This window comes from Petromyzon marinus, chromosome 54 (assembly GCF_048934315.1).
Source record: "Petromyzon marinus isolate PM22_M1 ecotype Great Lakes invasive population chromosome 54, UKy_Petmar_22M1.pri1.0, whole genome shotgun sequence".
NCBI lineage: Eukaryota > Metazoa > Chordata > Hyperoartia > Petromyzontiformes > Petromyzontidae > Petromyzon > Petromyzon marinus.
This window is the reverse complement of record NC_133720.1, coordinates 3,231,800-3,247,481: the sequence shown is the minus strand read 5'-3', so window position 1 is coordinate 3,247,481 and position 15,682 is coordinate 3,231,800. Positions and strand designations below refer to the sequence as shown.

General features: G+C 48.3%; 1 long non-coding RNA gene across 1 annotated transcript in view; it reads left to right on the top strand.

Annotated features, from left to right (window-relative positions):
* Positions 1-15,401, top strand: part of LOC142905421 (uncharacterized) — a 33,237-nt gene extending 17,836 nt beyond the window's left edge. The window contains exons 2-3 of the long non-coding RNA XR_012929590.1: positions 8,392-8,543; positions 15,030-15,401. This is a non-coding gene — a long non-coding RNA (uncharacterized LOC142905421). The remainder of the gene's footprint in view (positions 1-8,391; positions 8,544-15,029) is intronic.
* The last annotated feature ends 281 nt before the right edge of the window (positions 15,402-15,682 follow it).

Sequence of the window (15,682 nt, the reverse complement as noted above, 5' to 3'; positions counted from 1 at the left end):
TATGGGTAGTGTTGAGTCTATGGGCAGTGTTTAGTGTATGGGCAGTGTTGAGTCTATGGGCAGTGTTGAGTCTATGGGCAGTGTTGAGTCTATGGGCAGTGTTGAGTCTATGGGCAGTGTTGAGTCTATGGGCAGTGTTGAGTCTATGGGCAGTGTTGAGTCTATGGGCGATGTTGAGTGTATGGGCAGTGTTGAGTCTATGGGCAGTGTTGAGTCTATGGGCAGTGTTGAGTCTATGGGCAGTGTTGAGTCTATGGGCAGTGTTGAGTCTATGGGCAGTGTTGAGTCTATGGGCAGTGTTGAGTCTATGGGCAGTGTTGAGTCTATGGGCAGTGTTGAGTGTGTGGGCGATGTTGAGTGTATGGGCAGTGTTGAGTCTATGGGCTTTGTGAGTCTATGGGCAGTGTTGAGTCTATGGGCAGTGTTGAATCAATGGGCAGTGTTGAGTATATGGGCAGTGTTGAGTCTATGGGCAGTGCTGAGTCTATGGACAGTTTTGAGTCTTTCGGCAGTGTTGAGTCTATGGGTAGTGTTGAGTCTATGGGCAGTGTTGAGTGTATGGGCAGTGTTGAGTCTATGGGCAGTGTTGAGTCTTTGGGCAGTGTTGAGTCTATGGGCAGTGTTGAGTCTATGGGCAGTGTTGAGTCTATGGGCAGTGTTGAGTCTTTGGGCAGTGTTGAGTCTATGGGCAGTGTTGAGTCTATGGGCAGTGTTGAGTCTATGGGCAGTGTTGAGTCTATGGGCAGTGTTGAGTCTATGGGCAGTGTTGAGTCTATGGACAGTTTTGAGTCTTTCGGCAGTGTTGAGTCTATGGGCAGTGTTGAGTCTATGGGCAGTGTTGAGTGTATGGGCAGTGTTGAGTGTATGGGCAGTGTTGAGTCTTTGGGCAGTGTTGAGTCTATGGGCAGTGTTGAGTCTATGGGCAGTGTTGAGTCTATGGACAGTTTTGAGTCTTTCGGCAGTGTTGAGTCTATGGGCAGTGTTGAGTCTATGGGCAGTGTTGAGTGTATGGGCAGTGTTGAGTCTATGGGCAGTGTTGAGTCTTTGGGCAGTGTTGAGTCTATGGGCAGTGTTGAGTCTATGGGCAGTGTTGAGTCTATGGGCAGTGTTGAGTCTATGGGCAGTGTTGAGTCTATGGGCAGTGTTGAGTCTATGGGCAGTGTTGAGTCTATGGACAGTTTTGAGTCTTTCGGCAGTGTTGAGTCTATGGGCAGTGTTGAGTCTATGGGCAGTGTTGAGTGTATGGGCAGTGTTGAGTGTATGGGCAGTGTTGAGTCTTTGGGCAGTGTTGAGTCTATGGGCAGTGTTGAGTCTATGGGCAGTGTTGAGTCTATGGACAGTTTTGAGTCTTTCGGCAGTGTTGAGTCTATGGGCAGTGTTGAGTCTATGGGCAGTGTTGAGTGTATGGGCAGTGTTGAGTCTATGGGCAGTGTTGAGTCTTTGGGCAGTGTTGAGTCTATGGGCAGTGTTGAGTCTATGGGCAGTGTTGAGTCTATGGGCAGTGTTGAGTCTATGGGCAGTGTTGAGTCTTTGGGCAGTGTTGAGTCTATGGGCAGTGTTGAGTCTATGGGCAGTGTTGAGTCTATGGGCAGTGTTGAGTCTATGGGCAGTGTTAAGTCTATGAGCAGTGTTGAGTCTATGGGCAGTGTTGAGTCTATGGGCAGTGTTGAGTCTATGGGCAGTGTTAGTCTATGGGCAGTGTTGAATCAATGGGCAGTGTTGAGTATATGGGCAGTGTTGAGTCTATGGGCAGTGTTGAGTCTATGGACAGTGTTGAGTCTTTCGGCAGTGTTGAGTCTATGGGTAGTGTTGAGTCTATGGGCAGTGTTGAGTGTATGGGCAGTGTTGAGTCTATGGGCAGTGTTGAGTCTATGGGCAGTGTTGAGTCTATGGGCAGTGTTGAGTCTATGGGCAGTGTTGAGTCTATGGGCAGTGTTGAGTCTATGGGCAGTGTTGAGTCTATGGGCGATGTTGAGTGTATGGGCAGTGTTGAGTCTATGGGCAGTGTTGAGTCTATGGGCAGTGTTGAGTCTATGGGCAGTGTTGAGTCTATGGGCAGTGTTGAGTCTATGGGCAGTGTTGAGTCTATGGGCAGTGTTGAGTCTATGGGCAGTGTTGAGTCTATGGGCAGTGTTGAGTGTGTGGGCGATGTTGAGTGTATGGGCAGTGTTGAGTCTATGGGCTTTGTGAGTCTATGGGCAGTGTTGAGTCTATGGGCAGTGTTGAATCAATGGGCAGTGTTGAGTATATGGGCAGTGTTGAGTCTATGGGCAGTGTTGAGTCTATGGACAGTTTTGAGTCTTTCGGCAGTGTTGAGTCTATGGGTAGTGTTGAGTCTATGGGCAGTGTTGAGTGTATGGGCAGTGTTGAGTCTATGGGCAGTGTTGAGTCTTTGGGCAGTGTTGAGTCTATGGGCAGTGTTGAGTCTATGGGCAGTGTTGAGTCTATGGGCAGTGTTGAGTCTTTGGGCAGTGTTGAGTCTATGGGCAGTGTTGAGTCTATGGGCAGTGTTGAGTCTATGGGCAGTGTTGAGTCTATGGGCAGTGTTGAGTCTATGGGCAGTGTTGAGTCTAGGGGCAGTGTTGAGTCTTTGGGCAGTGTTGAGTCTATGGGCAGTGTTGAGTCTATGGGCAGTGTTGAGTCTATGGGCAGTGTTGAGTCTATGGGCAGTGTTGAGTCTATGAGCAGTGTTGAGTCTATGGGCAGTGTTGAGTCTATGGGCAGTGTTGAGTCTATGGGCAGTGTTAGTCTATGGGCAGTGTTGAATCAATGGGCAGTGTTGAGTATATGGGCAGTGTTGAGTCTATGGGCAGTGTTGAGTCTATGGACAGTGTTGAGTCTTTCGGCAGTGTTGAGTCTATGGGTAGTGTTGAGTCTATGGGCAGTGTTGAGTCTATGGGCAGTGTTGAGTCTATGGGCAGTGTTGAGTCTATGGGCAGTGTTGAGTCTATGGGCAGTGTTGAGTCTATGGGCAGTGTTGAGTCTATGGACAGTGTTGAGTCTTTCGGCAGTGTTGAGTCTATGGGTAGTGTTGAGTCTATGGGCAGTGTTGAGTCTATGGGCAGTGTTGAGTCTATGGGCAGTGTTGAGTCTATGGGCAGTGTTGAGTCTTTGGGCAGTGTTAAGTCTATGGGCAGTGTTGAGTCTATGGGCAGTGTTGAGTCTATGGGCAGTGTTGAGTCTATGGGCAGTTGAGTCTATGGGCGATGTTGAGTGTGTGGGCGATGTTGAGTGTAGGGGCAGTGTTGAGTCTATGGGCAGTGTTGAGTCTATGGGCAGTGTTGAGTCTATGGGCAGTGTTGAGTCTTTGGGCAGTGTTGAGTCTATGGGCAGTGTTGAGTCTATGGGCAGTGTTGAGTCTATGGGCAGTGTTGAGTCTATGGGCAGTGTTGAGTCTATGGGCAGTGTTGAGTCTATGGGCAGTGTTGAGTCTATGGGCAGTGTTGAGTCTATGGGCAGTGTTAGTCTATGGGCAGTGTTGAATCAATGGGCAGTGTTGAGTATATGGGCAGTGTTGAGTCTATGGGCAATGTTGAGTCTATGGACAGTGTTGAGTCTTTCGGCAGTGTTGAGTCTATGGGCAGTGTTGAGTCTATGGGCAGTGTTGAGTGTATGGGCAGTGTTGAGTCTATGGGCAGTGTTGAGTCTTTGGGCAGTGTTGAGTCTATGGGCAGTGTTGAGTCTATGGGCAGTGTTGAGTCTATGGGCAGTGTTGAGTCTATGGGCAGTGTTGAGTCTATGGGCGATGTTGAGTGTGTGGGCGATGTTGAGTGTATGGGCAGTGTTGAGTCTATGGGCAGTGTTGAGTCTATGGGCAGTGTTGAGTCTATGGGCAGTGTTGAGTCTATGGGCAGTGTTGAGTCTATGGGCAGTGTTGAGTCTATGGGCAGTGTTGAGTCTATGGGCAGTGTTGAGTCTATGGGCAGTGTTGAGTCTATGGGCAGTGTTGAGCCTATGGGCAGTGTTGAGTCTATGGGCAGTGTTGAGTCTATGGGCAGTGTTAGTCTATGGGCAGTGTTGAATCAATGGGCAGTGTTGAGTATATGGGCAGTGTTGAGTCTATGGGCAGTGTTGAGTCTATGGACAGTGTTGAGTCTTTCTGCAGTGTTGAGTCTATGGGTAGTGTTGAGTCTATGGGCAGTGTTGAGTGTATGGGCAGTGTTGAGTCTATGGGCAGTGTTGAGTCTACGGGCAGTGTTGAGTCTATGGGCAGTGTTGAGTCTATGGGCAGTGTTGAGTCTATGGGCAGTGTTGAGTCTATGGGTGATGTTGAGTGTGTGGGCGATGTTGAGTGTATGGGCAGTGTTGAGTCTATGGGCAGTGTTGAGTCTATGGACAGTGTTGAGTCTATGGTGCAGTGTTGAGTCTATGGTGCAGTGTTGAGTCTATGGTGCAGTGTTGAGTCTATGGGCAGTGTTGAGTCTATGGGCAGTGTTGAGCCTATGGGCAGTGTTGAGTCTATGGGCAGTGTTGAGTCTATGGGCAGTGTTAGTCTATGGGCAGTGTTGAATCAATGGGCAGTGTTGAGTATATGGGCAGTGTTGAGTCTATGGGCAGTGTTGAGTCTATGGACAGTGTTGAGTCTTTCGGCAGTGTTGAGTCTATGGGTAGTGTTGAGTCTATGGGCAGTGTTGAGTGTATGGGCAGTGTTGAGTCTATGGGCAGTGTTGAGTCTATGGTGCAGTGTTGAGTCTATGGTGCAGTGTTGAGTCTATGGTGCAGTGTTGATTCTATGGTGCAGTGTTGAGTCTATGGTACAGTGTGCATGAAGCAGTCCCCCTTCTTAATCTCCGTTCCTCCCTCACCTCCACTTCTCCATCGCCCATTCCCTTCCTCCTCCCTCCCCTGGAGCCCTGCCGTGCTGCTCCCCCAGTGGCCCACGACCGCTGCCACTCCATCCTCCACCACCTTCAGCAGCTGCCCACGTCAACTGCGCTCCAGTCGCACGCTCTGTCGACAGGGCGCCCCTTTACACAATCACGAATTACGTTTTCTTTGGTTCTTTCAGTGAAGGCACGTCGCCCGCTTGTGTTGCGATCGAAACGTCGTGGTTTTTATTAAAAAAAAAAACTTTTAAAAAATTTGTTTAATTTTCGTTTTTATTCACTTTATTGTTATTTTTTTTTCTTCTATCTACGTGAGCCAAAGAATGTGAATTCCTGCAGTCACGAAAGTTTCAAGTCACGAGTTACATTCGAGGTGATCGTCACAGGCGTCGGTGGCCGCGGGCGGGAATCCAACTCGGCCGGCCGGGTTCGGGTTGGGGGGCGCCGCAGCGCCGCCAACCGCGGCGACCCCTCCCACGCTGCCACGCGCGCGTGGAGCCTCCGCCACTGTGTGCCCCCCCCCCTTCCCAGGCCCCCCTCCCCCTCTTCTCCACCCACCTCCCCTCGCCCTTCTCCAACCCCCCTTCTCAACTCCCCCCACTTCTCCACCCCCCCCTTCCCCAGCCCCTCCCCGTCCTCTCCACCCCCCCCTTCTCCACCCACCTCCCCTCCCCCTTCTCCACCCCCTCCTTCTCCACCCCCCTCCCCCTTCTCCACGCCCCCCCCCCCCCCGTGTGATTAATGTCCCTTTTCCCGCCACACAAATTGCCTCACGACTCCCTCTTTTGTTTTGTGTCGCCGCTAATTCCCCGGGATTTTAAATCTTGTGTCTGATGGCTCGCCTAGCTTCTCGCTCTCTCTGTCTCTCTCCCCCTCCCCTCTCTCTCTATTCTATCTATTCCCCTCTCTACATATTCATCCTCTCCCTCTCTCAATATTCGCTATATCTTTCACATTCCTCTCTCTCTCTCCATCTCTATTTATTCCCTTCGGCATCTCCCTAAATCTCGACACGTATAAATTCTCGTTGCGCTCTCTCTCCCCTCTACCTCTCTCTATCGCTCGACCCACACGAAGTAGTCGCCCCTCTCTAAAACAGTCACGCTTCATGCCTAAGTCTCTAAGCTCTCTCTCCCCCCCTCTCTCTCTCTCTCTTGCTTAGCGGCGATAATTCAATCTTAAGACTCTTCGCGAGATGACAGACGGGCTATCGACATAGAGATAAGAGATCGTGTGAGATGAGATGACACAAACGCCGACGGATAGTGGACATGTCATCGTAATGGTAGGAGACGACGAGATGCAGGTGAGGTCGTGATGGAGTGATATTTGAGAGAGATGTGGACACGAGATACTGATGTTAACTAAACTATAACATATTATTGGTTCTTTCGGAAAAGTCACGTAGAAGGGAAACAATAAAAAAAAATTCTCACGACGTTTCGACTGTAACACAAGCAATCGTCATCAGGTGTGAAACCCAAAGAAAGAACCAAGAATGTGAATCCCTGCAGTCACGAAAGCTTTCAATCTAAATTTAAACTACAACACTTCAACTTGTTTTTATTTTTATATTTACCAGGCAAAGCCCACTGAGCTGTATAGCTTTTTTTCAGAAGTGACCTGGCCACAAATGATACCTCAACTAAGCGGCTTATCACGTGGGAATTATTAGCGGCAGCCAATACCCTGAACCCGTGACGTCCATTCTAAATTTGGAAGGGAAAATCCACGCGACCACGGGGAGAGAGACACGCCAACTCCAAATATACAGCAGCAGCAGGCGTCAGGGTCGGGATCGAACCCACGAGCTCCTGCACACCAGGCGAGGTAGTTAACATCTCCTAGCCACCGTGATGATGATGAGAGAGAGACACGCCAACTCCAAATATACAGCAGCAGCAGGCGTCAGGGTCGGGATCGAACCCACGAGCTCCTGCACACCAGGCGAGGTAGTTAACATCTCCTAGCCACCGTGATGATGATGAGAGAGAGACACGCCAACTCCAAATATACAGCAGCAGCAGGCGTCAGGGTCGGGATCGAACCCACGACCTCCTGCACACCAGGCGAGGTAGTTAACATCTCCTAGCCACCGTGATGATGATGAGAGAGACACGCCAACTCCAAATATACAGTAGCAGCAGGCGTCAGGGTCGGGATCGAACCCACGAGCTCCTGCACACCAGGCGAGGTAGTTAACATCTCCTAGCCACCGTGATGATGATGAGAGAGAGACGCCAACTCCAAATATACAGCAGCAGCAGGCGTCAGGGTCGGGATCGAACCCACGAGCTCCTGCACACCAGGCGAGGTAGTTAACATCTCCTAGCCACCACGACGCCTATGTAGTGAGACGAGAGAAGCGAGATACAGGAAAACTAAGGAGAGTGGTTAGATTGATGTATTATCTTTTTAAATATCTGGTTATGTCCATTAGAATTATGAATGGGCGCTGACGTTTGGTGCATCCCCGAATGTTTTCACGAATCAGTGCCCCCCTTGAGCTACTTGGGGCCCGAAGCGTGAACTTTATTTTTTTTAACCAAACTATTTTTTTACGAGTGTAATTGCCCGTCACATCACGGGTAAAAAATAAAATAATACATTTAATGAAAAAGACAAACAATTGAAAGACTGTATTGCATTTATTCCATCCAACATTTCTCTACGTATCACATTTGGCGTAAATTGCCTTTCATGAAAAAACCAAAAAGATTTGAAAAAAATTGCCTATAAAAGCCACGTAGCCTACCACGCGTCACGCGCAGCGTACAGAGTGGTCAGGCGTTAGGCACAGATCACCAAAACAAAGTGAATATTTTTTTTTTACCAGGTTAAGGCCCACTGTGTCAGCACCACAGCGCAAAATACCACGAGCGATTGCCAAACTCTCTGCTAGAGGCAACACTTTTGTGGCCACCAAGACCTCACCAGAGGAACAAGAAGCCACCTCGTGGAATTGTTGACAAAGACGTCCCCGTGTAGCCTCAACAGGCCATTGGGGCAAGTGCTGTTAGTAGCGAGTAGCAACCTATAAACTAAACTATTGTTTATTTGACCAGGTAAGGCCCCACTGTGCTATATAACTATTTTTTTAAGAAGCGACCTGGCTATCAGATATGATAGTTCAACGAAAGTGGCTTGTCACGTGGAAATTTATACCAGCAAAATGATCTGTGAAGGCCGCCATTGTGATGTGTGGCCGGAACCACGCTCGGCCGTCTTTGTCTCCCCGCTCCTCATGTTTATACATCATCGCACCGGGCAGTCGTGTTAAGGCTGAGTCTACCTAGGGGAAGTCCAGATAATCGTCACCGGTTTAGATAATCGTCACTTTGGTGTTGGTGACCGTGAGCGGGAATCGAACTCGGGTCGTAGTGCAGTGCGCTAACCGCTGTGCCACCACTCCCAAAAGACAAATATTACCCCGTATAGCCTCAATATATTTTAACTTTTGGGGGCAAGTGCTGTTAGTTGCGAGTAGCATAAACTAAAACTAAGCACTTTTTTTAATTTTACCAAGGTCAATAAGGATTGAGCAATGTCGCTGTTTTATTTTCAGGAGCGACCTGGCCATCACAAATGATGGCTCAACGTGGTGGCTTCTCGTAAGTCCGCTCATCGCCTCGTCCACACGTGGCCAGAAGTCAGCCCGGTGGCAAAACTCGGCCAGTGTCTGGACATCCCCCGCCAGCACGCTCGCTCCTTCTCTGGGTGAACAACTTGTGCGTACGCGCGGGTGTACGGTAAAGTACGCTACGCAGAACTTCTTTCGAACCGCAGCGTTTGCCAACCGTGCTAATCGGAGGTGGGAAAATAATGTAATGACAAACCCCAAACACAAAACAAAAAAATCGTGAAAAGAATGACGTCGTTTGAGATCGCGCCTCTGCGCCGTGCACTTTAAAATCGAGACTGTAAACTGACTCGTCAATAGCACCGTGGCTGCAAAAGGAAACGTGATCGGTGACTTGTCAGGGAACGCTCCTTCTGCTTGAAAGCAGAGGAAGGGCGAATGCCTGAAGCATCACCTCGTGAAGAAGGATCGTTGTCCAATACATCACCTATTCATCATATATTCTTCATCATCATCATCATCTATTCATCAACACACTATCCGCTTGTTGTGTTTAGTTTGTTGTACTTCTCCGCACCTCCGATTACCCACAGACTAACACTACCCATAGACTAACACTAGCCACAGACTAACACTACCCATAGACTAACACTACCAATAGACTAACACTACCAATAGACTAACACTACCCATAGAATAACACTACCATAGACTAACACTACCCATAGACTAACACTACCAATAGACTAACACTAGCCACAGACTAACACTAGCCAAAGACTAACACTACAAATAGACTAACACTAGCCACAGACTAACACTAGTCATAGACTAACACTAGTCATAGACTAACACTACCAATAGACTAACACTACCCATAGACTGAACACTGCCCATAGACTAACACTAGTCATAGACTAACACTACCCATAGACTAACACTACCCATAGACAACACTACCCATAGACTAACACTAGCCATACACTAACACTATCAATAGACTAACACTAGCCACAGACTAACACTACCAATGGACTAACACTACCAATAGACTAACACCACCAATAGACTAACACTACCCATAGACTAACACTAGCCACAGACTAACACTACCAATAGACTAACACTACCAATAGACTAACACTAGCCACAGACTAACACTACCCATAGACTAACGCTACCAATAGACTAACACTACCAATAGACTAACACTGCCCACAGACTAACACTACCAATAGACTAACACTAGCCACAGACTAACACTAGCCACAGACTAACACTAGTCATAGACTAGCACTACCAATAGACTAACACTACCCATAGACTAACACTAGCCACAGACTACCACTAGCCATAGACTAACACTACCAATAGACTAGCACTACCCATAGACTAACACTAGCCATAGACTACCACTTCCCATAGACTAACACTACCCATAGACTAGCACTAGCCACAGACGACCGCTAGCCATAGAACATAGCTCGTCGCTCTCCGTGGTGCTAATCACATGCTAATTTATATGTTAACTCCTTTGTCAAGGCGCTCTGTTCCTCCCACACAGCTTAAAAGACGCTGTTCATGCTTGGCAGTGTTCACTCAAGCGCTGTCTTCCAGACAGTCCTGTTTCTTCACTTGAGGAAGGCTACTTGTGTTGAGGCCGAAACGTCGTGAGAATTTTATTCTGATATTATTATTTTTATTATTTTATTCCCATTCTACGTGACTTTACCGAAATAACTCAGAAGATGACTGCTCATAGACTCAACACTGCCCATAGACTCAACACTGACCATAGACTCAATACTGCCCATAGACTCAACACTGCCCATAGACTCAACACTGCCATAGACTCAACACTACCCATAGACTAAACACTACCCATAGACTAAACACTGTCCATAGACTCAACACTGCCCATAGACTCAACACTGCCATAGACTCAACACTGCCCATAGACTCAACACTACCCATAGACTCAACACTGCACATAGACTCAACACTGACCATAGACTCAACACTGCCCATAGACTCAACGCTGCCCATAGACTCAACACTGCCATTGACTCAACACTACCCATAGACTAAACACTGTCCATAGACTCAACACTGTCCATAGACTCAACACTGCCCATAGACTCAACACTGCCATAGACTCAACACTGCCCATAGACTCAACACTACCCATAGACTCAACACTGCACATAGACTCAACACTGCCCATAGACTCAACACTGCCCATAGACTCAACACTGCCATTGACTCAACACTACCCATAGACTAAACACTGTCCATAGACTCAACACTGTCCATAGACTCAACACTGCCCATAGACTCAACACTGCCATAGACTCAACACTGCCCATAGACTCAACACTACCCATAGACTCAACACTGCACATAGACTCAACACTGCCCATAGACTCAACACTGCCCATAGACTCAACACTGCCATTGACTCACTACCCATAGACTAAACACTGTCCATAGACTCAACACTGTCCATAGACTCAACACTGCCATAGACTCAACACTGCCCATAGACTCAACACTACCTATAGACTCAACACTGCACATAGACTCAACACTGTCCATAGACTCAACACTGTCCATAGACTCAACACTGCCCATAGACTCAACACTGCCATAGACTCAACACTGCCCATAGACTCAACACTACCTATAGACTCAACACTGACCATAGACTCAACACTGCCCATAGACTCAACACTGCCCATAGACTCAACACTGTCCATAGACTCAACACTGTCCATAGACTCAACACTGCCCATAGACTCAACACTGCCATAGACTCAACACTGCCCATAGACTCAACACTGCCATTGACTCACTACCCATAGACTAAACACTGTCCATAGACTCAACACTGTCCATAGACTCAACACTGCCCATAGACTCAACACTGCCCATAGACTCAACACTACCTATAGACTCAACACTGCACATAGACTCAACACTGCCATTGACTCAACACTAACCATAGACTAAACACTGTCCATAGACTCAACACTGTCCATAGACTCAACACTGACCATAGACTCAACACTACCCATAGACTCAACACTGCGATAGACTCAACACTGCCCATAGACTCAACACTGCCCATAGACTGAACACTGCCTATAGACTCAACACTGTCCATAGACTCAACACTGCCATAGACTCAACACTGCCCATAGACTCAACACTACCCATAGACTCAACACTGCACATAGACTCAACACTGCCCATAGACTCAACACTGCCCATAGACTCAACACTGCCATTTACTCACTACCCATAGACTTAACACTGTCCATAGACTCAACACTGTCCATAGACTCAACACTGCCCTTAGACTCAACACTGCCTTAGACTCCACACTGCCCATAGACTCAACACTACCTATAGACTCAACACTGCACATAGACTCAACACTGTCCATAGACTCAACACTGTCCATAGACTCAACACTGTCCATAGACTCAACACTGCCCATAGACTCAACACTGCCATAGACTCCACACTGCCCATAGACTCAACACTACCTATAGACTCAACACTGCACATAGACTCAACACTGTCCATAGACTCAACACTGTCCATAGACTCAACACTGTCCATAGACTCAACACTGCCCATAGACTCAACACTGAAATAGACTCAACACTGCCCATAGACTCAACACTGTCCATAGACTCAACACTGCCCATAGACTCAACACTGCCATAGACTCAACACTGCCCATAGACTCAACACTACCTATAGACTCAACACTGCACATAGACTCAACACTGCACATAGACTCAACACTGTCCATAGACTCAACACTGCCCATAGACTCAACACTGCCCATAGACTCAACACTGCCATAGACTCAACACTGCCCATAGACTCAACACTACCTATAGACTCAACACTGACCATAGACTCAACACTGCCCATAGACTCAACACTGCCCATAGACTCAACACTGCCCATAGACTAAACACTGTCCATAGACTCAACACTGTCCATAGACTCAACACTGACCATAAACTCAACACTACCCATAGACTCAACACTGCCATAGACTCAACACTGCCCATAGACTCAACACTGCCCATAGACTCAACACTGCCCATAGACTCAACACTGTCCATAGACTCAACACTGCACCATAGACTCAACACTGCCCATAGACTCAAAACTGCCATAGACTCAACACTGCCCATAGACTCAACACTGCCCATAGACTCAACACTGCCATTGACTCAACACTACCCATAGACTAAACACTGTCTATAGACTCAACACTGTCCATAGACTCAACACTGCCCATAGACTCAACACTGCGCCATAGACTCAACACTGCGCCATAGACTCAACACTGTGCCATAGACTCAACACTGCCCATAGACTCAACACTACCCATAGACTCAACACTACCCATAGACTCAACACTGCCCATAGACTCAACACTGCGCCATAGACTCAACACTGCCCATAGACTAAACACTGTCCATAGACTCAACACTGTCCATAGACTCAACACTGCCCATAGACTCAACACTGCCCATAGACTCAACACTACCTATAGACTCAACACTGCACATAGACTCAACACTGCCATTGACTCAACACTAACCATAGACTAAACACTGTCCATAGACTCAACACTGTCCATAGACTCAACACTGACCATAGACTCAACACTACCCATAGACTCAACACTGCGATAGACTCAACACTGCCCATAGACTCAACACTGCCCATAGACTGAACACTGCCTATAGACTCAACACTGTCCATAGACTCAACACTGCCATAGACTCAACACTGCCCATAGACTCAACACTACCCATAGACTCAACACTGCACATAGACTCAACACTGCCCATAGACTCAACACTGCCCATAGACTCAACACTGCCATTTACTCACTACCCATAGACTTAACACTGTCCATAGACTCAACACTGTCCATAGACTCAACACTGCCCTTAGACTCAACACTGCCTTAGACTCCACACTGCCCATAGACTCAACACTACCTATAGACTCAACACTGCACATAGACTCAACACTGTCCATAGACTCAACACTGTCCATAGACTCAACACTGTCCATAGACTCAACACTGCCCATAGACTCAACACTGCCATAGACTCCACACTGCCCATAGACTCAACACTACCTATAGACTCAACACTGCACATAGACTCAACACTGTCCATAGACTCAACACTGTCCATAGACTCAACACTGTCCATAGACTCAACACTGCCCTTAGACTCAACACTGAAATAGACTCAACACTGCCCATAGACTCAACACTGTCCATAGACTCAACACTGCCCATAGACTCAACACTGCCATAGACTCAACACTGCCCATAGACTCAACACTACCTATAGACTCAACACTGCACATAGACTCAACACTGCACATAGACTCAACACTGTCCATAGACTCAACACTGCCCATAGACTCAACACTGCCCATAGACTCAACACTGCCATAGACTCAACACTGCCCATAGACTCAACACTACCTATAGACTCAACACTGACCATAGACTCAACACTGCCCATAGACTCAACACTGCCCATAGACTCAACACTGCCCATAGACTAAACACTGTCCATAGACTCAACACTGTCCATAGACTCAACACTGACCATAAACTCAACACTGCCCTTAGACTCAACACTGAAATAGACTCAACACTGCCCATAGACTCAACACTGTCCATAGACTCAACACTGCCCATAGACTCAACACTGTCCATAGACTCAACACTGCACCATAGACTCAACACTGCCCATAGACTCAAAACTGCCATAGACTCAACACTGCCCATAGACTCAACACTGCCCATAGACTCAACACTGCCATTGACTCAACACTACCCATAGACTAAACACTGTCTATAGACTCAACACTGTCCATAGACTCAACACTGCCCATAGACTCAACACTGCGCCATAGACTCAACACTGCGCCATAGACTCAACACTGTGCCATAGACTCAACACTGCCCATAGACTCAACACTACCCATAGACTCAACACTACCCATAGACTCAACACTGCCCATAGACTCAACACTGCGCCATAGACTCAACACTGCCCATAGACTCAACACTACCCATAGACTCAACACTACCCATAGACTCAACACTGCCCATAGACTCAACACTGCGCCATAGACTCAACACTGCACCTCCGATTAGCACGGTTGGCTACGTACGGTGCGAAAGAAGTTCAAAATAGACGCAAGAGTGTTCCGTATTTTGCCATTTGTTTGTTGAGAGTTTGTGGTGGCGCGATAGCCGCACGGCAAACTCAAGATTACGTTTCGGCGAGCGACGCCTCCTACTCGGACGTGTTTATTGTAAATATTTATTCATTTATTTAATGTGTTGTTGTTGTTGTAGTCCAGTTAGCGGAGGGGGGAGGGGGCACCGCTGTTAGCGCCGCTCACCTGGGCCCCCTGGGTCGGATCCCTGGCCACGGCTAACGTCTGTGGCGAGCGATGGCCGAGCCGATCCCCGTGGGGGGCAACTCTCCCTTCACCAACTCGACGCAGACAAACGCCGTCACCCGGCGCTGACTTTGATTCCCACATCTTACATTTTACAGAGAGCGTCTCAACTCAGCACACTCAGCCGCCACAGCTTCGCAGCTACGACATTCAAGTTACAGATGAACTCGTTCCGCCCGATGATTGTCAAACACGTGCGAGGCGCCAGGCGTTGCCCACCCAGCGTCGGTCCATCGATGCCCACGACTCGCACCGAGTCGAACCACGTGCTCCATCCAGCAGTGGATTGACGCGATGGCTGCACGTTGCGATCACCGTCACCGCCGCTGAGAGACATATTGTTAAATCTAATATTTTAATGGGGAGCAAAGTCATAACACTTGCCAACTGCAGCTGGCATTGTTTAGATGTTGTGTCACATCCCAGACCTTCCCCCAACCCAAACAAAAACTCTCACCTCACCTCCGTTAGATAAGATCAATAAAGCATTTTAATAAAATCAGCGTAAAGTGTCTCTCCCGTGGGGGGGGGGGGGGGGTTGCGGCGATCAGCCCCGGCTCAGCGAGGGGCTGCGGGAGGAGAGGGGAGGAGGTTCGTGGCGACGGGCCACGCGGTGGCTACACCCGAGCCTCCTCCTCCCCTCTCGCCCTCGCTGCTGCTTGCCTCTAACAGCGGTGTGGCCGCAACGCCTCTAGCAGTGGTGTGGCCGTGACGCCTCTAGCAGTGGTGTGGCCGCGACGCCTCTAGCAGT